Genomic DNA, 6,488 nt, shown 5'->3' with positions numbered 1-6,488 from the left:
CATTTTGTTTACCCATTCATCCATTAATGGACTTTCGGATTGGCCTCCCTTCTTCAGGCTCCTCTTGTTGCAGTCATAAAAGTCTCTGGATCCCATCTGTCAAAGCAAGTGTAGCAGAATCATGCAATCTGTAAAAAACTAGAGTCAATTTATGGGAACTCTGAACCTGAGCCTGTACCATCTTTTAAACCAGTGGTTTCTCAAGTGGGGGCAATTTCACTACACACCCTCTGCCACCCTGGGGTCATTTGGCAATGTCTGGAAGTATTTTTGGTTGGCACAACTGGGTATATGTTAGTATATAATGGGTAGAGGCCAGAAATGTGTTTAAACATTCTATAGTTCAAAGGACAAAACCCACAGTAAAGAATTGTCTGGACCAAAGGGGGAAAAGAAAGAATGAATTTAAAAGATTTTAAAAAAAGATTTACTGGCCCAAGATGTTAATAGTGACAAGGTTGAGAAACTCTGTCAATTTAATGTGAGATCAGCTGACTTGCCAGATGTTCCAGAGAGATTTGATAGAATGCACAACTGTTCATAGATCTGATCACTTTGACTCTCTTGAAATGGTAGTTATGTATAAAACATTCATGGATTTGATATACATGTACTGAGCACCTATTCATTGGACAGACTCTGGCTTGTCTCAAAGTATTCACAACCCAAATTTCGTATAAAACCATTCATTTATATATCTTCTACATGAGATGTCATAAAGCTAAAAAATCTCCTTCCTAGGGGTATGAGATTTTTTATGCTAATTTTTTAAATTGTGGAAACACTAAGAAACTAGTTACTATAGTATATTGTGCTAGTACCATCAACACAATAGACCAGCTTATTTGACATCTCTCAACTTACACATTCATACTTCTATGGCTTAGTGACCCAGGCCTCAGCTAATTTGCAGGTTTCACAACAGGCTTTATAAAACTTGAATCTCATCTTTTTAGACTGATTCTTTCATTTCTTTAAAAAAATAGAAAAATTGTGTTCTTCCTTGCCCTCTCTTATTCTTGGTGGCTGAAGTGTGTTTTGAGTTTTTGCTTATTTGCTTGTTTAATGACAAAAGGGAGAAATTCAATGGCAAGGAAGAAGGCATCATACGAAAACCTACACTGTAGGAGCACTTGGCTGGCTCAGTCAATAGAATATGTGACTCTTGACCTCGGGTTGTGAGTTCAAGCCCCACATAGCAGGGTTAGATTAGTTAAAAATAAAATCTTTAAAAAAAAAAAAGAAACGTAAACTGTTGATATAAGACGTGTCAAAACTGCCTCCCCACTCTCCTCCCACTGTGCAAAACAGTTGCGTAAATGGGTCCCTAGGAAATGCTAAATGTCAACATCTACTACCCTCCTTTTGCCTAGCCTATACACGTTTGTTTATGATTAAGAGGAAATCTTGATTGCCTAGGCTATACTCTAAGCATTATGGTGAAGCAGGAAGTTGGTCCTATTGAGATTTATTTTACTGCTGCCAAGGGATATTAAAAATTAAATCATAATATTAAATATTTTCATAAAGGTTAGGTAGGCATGTTTGATTTCTTTATTGCTCTATTGAATGTCAGAGGCTAGAGCATTCACAAAGAACTGACAGTGAAGAATGATGGTATTTATGAAACAAATGTCATTAGGTTTACATTTGAAGAAGATGCATTCTTGAGACTTTACTTAGAAAACTATACACAAAGTAATTCCTATGATAAACTAGTTCCCCCCCCCCCCACTAAGATTGTTAGTATCAACTAACAGATTCTAGATTGTCTACTTGAAAAACCATCACAACAAAATATATCTGAAACAATGAATGAGTCCTATTATGGTGTTCTTCTTAGCTGGGCATATACATAGGCAGGGACACATAAACTCAGGAGGCTCTTGAAGAGCACTGGCTGGCTCACACAGCTGAGGAAAGCAGCGAGGCCCTCAGCAAGACAATGAAATTGTTCTTCGGGGCCCAAATCTCAAGTTTCTGTCTTCCTTTCTCCCCCCACCCAGAGAGAAAGGTAAAAATCAGCCAGTACAGAACCCAGTCGAGTAGTGATAGAGCCAAACCATTCAGCAAGACTGGTCACATGAGATGAAGGTGGACATTCTAAGAAGAGGTCATTCAACTAGAGAGTATGGAACCTCAAAATGAAAGCAAATTAGAGAGAGAGTATGTGTGTGCATGTCTTTATTATAGTATTTCTCAGCATCTTTAATATCCTAAGATGCAATATAACAGTGTAAGAAAGAAGATAGTTTATTCTGCAAACATTATTTGACCATTTTTCAAACAATATTCATGTCCTGTGGGACCCTGTAGTTTCATGGAACATAGTTTAGGAAATGTTGCCACAGGTACATATATTCAGAAGTCAGCAAGGCATCTGATAAAGCTCCTATAATATCCTTGTGAATAATACAGAGTAATGAGAACTGGATTAAAAACCCGTAGGACTGCCAGATAAAATCCAGGATACCAAATATTGCAGGGACATACATAGTTTAAAAAATTATTCATTTCTTATATAAAATTCAAACTTCAAATTTAACTAGGCATCCTGGGATTTTTGTCTGTTTGTTTCAGTTAAATCTAGCAACCATATACTCCTAATAAGGTTCATGAGCTTCCTGACAAATGTTTTTTTCTGTCTTCACAAGATACATTTCATTATTTTTTTTAAGTAGGCACCATGCCCAGCATGGAGACCAGTGTGGGGCTTGAACCCACAACCCTGATATCAAGACCTGAGCTGAGATCAAGAGTCGTACATTTAACCAACTGAGCCACCTGGATGCCCTGGTGCATTTCATTCTTAACCAACAACCCAATGTTCTACCAGCATGAGTCACAATCCAGATCCTTCTCAGCATTATGAATGTGGTCAACTGTTAATTTCCATTCTCTGCCCAAGTCATCCTTTTCCATATGAAAAAATAAAATAAAATAAAATGTAACCTGTACTCCAAGCCCTTCAAGTTATACAACCAACTTTAGAATCACTAAAGAGCCAGTTCAGTCTCTTTTGATGATGTCGTTTATTTCCACAGGAAGCAGCAGATGTGGATAGGGGTCAATGAGCTCAACAAATCTTGTCTGAATATGTTCTGTGGCTGTACACACCAAGGAACATTGCAGCAGTTCTGCATTGCTCTCTGTCCTCCTTATTCATTCACTGAGCACAGAGTTCCCAACCACCTAGAATGCACCAGGCCCTGTGCTAAGCATTGGGTATATACAAAAGCTGAAAAAGACATAGTCCCTGCCTGCGTAGAGGTTACATTCTAGTGAGGAGAGAAGAGGCGGAAAAATAAACAAGTGAATAAACTACATTATCTCACATAGTGGTGAGTTGCTATGAAAGACATCAGAGGAATGGGACACAGTGAGTAGGCTGGAGGAATGCTGGCTACATTAGGTGGGATGGTCAAGGTGGGCTTTTCTGAAGAAATACTATATAAGCTGAAGAATGAAGAACTATTAAGTTCAACATGCCAAGAGCCAAGGGAGGAGAAATCCAGGCAGCACATGAGCCACAAACAGGCCTAGAATCAGTAACAGGACCAATGCTGGCACAGTGCTTGCTCTCTTTCTACTGAGGGACAGCAACCTCAAAGGCTGAAGTGAAGGAAACAGAACAAAAAATAAGTCCTGAAGAAACAGAAAAGCAAATGGCATTTGACCTCTACTGCCATTTAATACAAAGAGAGAAAACACAGAGGCAATGGCTGGAGAACAGTACTTTTATCACATACAGCCTTTATTTTCAAGGAAGTTCTGGAAGTTCTCACCTCAAACCTACTGTGATCTTTCAGATTGCCTCTCTCTGGCTTGCTCCTTGGGGAAAATATGCAGCAGTGTTTTTTGGACTCAGTACTCAAACCAGATGATTTGGCTCTGAAGAGTGGAATAAAAATGATTCTCAAATCATTTGGGGGAACTTTCCCTCCTACTCCTACTGGGTAGCAAAAACAGCAAAAGCAATTAGTCCTCAGCTTCCTTTTAAGCTCATCTTGGGTTTGAGCTTTTCACATTTATTTTTAAAAGACTCCCAAATTACCTGCTTTCTGAGGTAACAGAATGATCAACTGTTTTCTCATAGTTTGGTGTGGTTTACTATGAAGTTGCTAAAAGTGAAGGCGGCGGCCAACTGAAAACTTGAGTGTCAAATACCACAAGTAAGAGATGCAGACTGACTAATGTAGGTTGTTTCAGAGTGGTATTTACAAAATGTAACACTGTGAATATAGGCCAGATATGGAAAAGATAAACTAAGATTCTGCATGTTAATTATGTATGAAAATGCATAAAGTTACTTTAGCTTTCAGATAAGAGGAAAAGGTGTTGTGACTGCCAAAAGGTGCTTTTAGGGAAGTTTTGAATAGAAAAGGACAGATTGGGGGCTCCTCAGAAGCCTGGCTGGGTGTTTTCCAAAATCCCTTTTGGGGCAACAGCAACTTAGTGAATTTCCCATTGTCTGACCTTCAGCCTTATGATCCCAGCAGCCTTAGTTTGTCAACATACCCAGAGTAAACTCAATTTCCAAAAGTCTCCCCATTGTTCATTCTACAGTGTTCAATAAGAGCCTTCTATGTGCCAGACTCTGTGTTCTAGACACTAAGATGTAATGGTGAGCAATAAGATACTGTGAGCAACAAAGTCCTTCTAATGGGTGCACTCTTTCTTCAATTAAGTCAGTACCCTTACAACCTAAATGCCTCTAGTTTCACTGGTCCATGAGGTCACACAACATTTTAGGGACCAAATCTGAACATTCGTCCTCCTTAACTGCAGAAGATCTAGTCTTTTACCAAATTCCCCTCCCTGGGAATTTTTGAGGGTCTCCAAAGGATACTTACACATTCTTTAGTCCCATCCTAGTTATCCAGTACAGCAGGTATTCAGTAAATGATTATTATAGGAATGAATGAATTAGGATAATCCCTTACATTTAGGTTTACAAAGCACTTCATGGTTCTTTCACCTTAATTAATCACTCAATAGGCATACCATAGAATATGTGACACTCTGGGGGATAACTCTCCCTGACTTCAAGTGGCTCAGATTTCATCTATGGAAAACAAATATATACATATGACAGCTAAGAATCCAAATGAGCAATATGGCTAGTGAGAATTGCAGAAGAACTGAACAGAGCATTTGGTAGCTAGGCAATGGTAATACGAAATCCTAACATAGCAAAAGGAAAAGATGAGTTGGGAGCTGTTCATTGTGGTTAGAGCCCAGTGGTAAGACCCATCTGGCTGGAGCAGAAGGCATGGAAGGAAACAGATTTGGATAGGTCAGATGGAGCCACGGTAAATGACAGGACTTCAGTGCCAGGTTCAGAATGGGATTAAGGAATACACTTGTCACGATGAGCACTGGGTGATGTATGGAAGTGTTGAATCACTCCATTGTACACCTGAAGATAAAATTATAACACTGTATGTTAACTATACTGAAATTAAATTAAAAAAGAAGTTTTGGCTTTTTTGGCAAACAGGGAGGTCATTTTTGATTGGTGCTTATGCAGAGAGAAGCATAATGATATTGCTAGCATGGTCCTGTTGGGGGATGAAGGGAAAGGACCATCAACATTTCAAACTTCACTGATAAGGAGAAAAGTGAGATCACTGATGGAAATGGGAAGTGGAAACATTTCAACATATGAGAAGAGTTATTGCAACAAGATTCGACATTAGAAAAAAATCAGAATGTCTTTCCAAAATATGTTAGTTAGCTGGGAGAAAGAAATAAACTGGTTGAAAGTATCTAATGTCAGGTTTTAACTAGATTCCTAATAACCCTGTCTTGATAGATCTTTCCCATTAATTATATTCAGTTAAACAAATACTAACTGATCATCTAGTATATACTTATGTGTCAGGCACTGTGGTTATAGGAAAGAAGCACAGAACACCTTGTACAGTCCCAGTCATCAGGAGGTAACAACCTGGTAGATAATGTTATCATTATTGAGAACCTGCCAAATACTAGATTCCTTGCTAAATGCTTTCCATGAATTTACATGAATTTAATCCTCCCAACCACGCTGAGAGGTAGGTATTAGTGTCTTCATTTTATGGATGAAGAAACTAAGATTCAAAAAAGATTAACAACAACAACAAAAATCTAAAATTACTTGCCCTGGGTTACAGAGTCAGCAATCAGTAGACCAGGATTCAAATTAAGGTCTGTGTGATGTCTGCTTTTAACTACTACCCCATTATCCGGGGCTTACATGCATAAAACAATTAAGGAACAATACCAGATCAAACCACTCAGCACTTCTCATTCCTCTTTGTGGTCTTTTATGCTTTGTGTGACTGAAGGCAGGTTCATAAGGGAAATGAAATGGGCTGCAGAGTATTATCTTTTTTTTTTTAAGTGTTTTTTTTTCCCATTTTATTTATTTTTTCAGCATAACAGTATTCATTCTTTTTGCACAACACCCAGTGCTCCATGTGCAGAGTATTATCTTGAGATAATTG

This window comes from Meles meles, chromosome X (assembly GCF_922984935.1).
Source record: "Meles meles chromosome X, mMelMel3.1 paternal haplotype, whole genome shotgun sequence".
Classification (NCBI taxonomy): Eukaryota; Metazoa; Chordata; class Mammalia; order Carnivora; family Mustelidae; genus Meles; species Meles meles.
Note: the sequence above shows the minus strand (reverse complement) of the source record.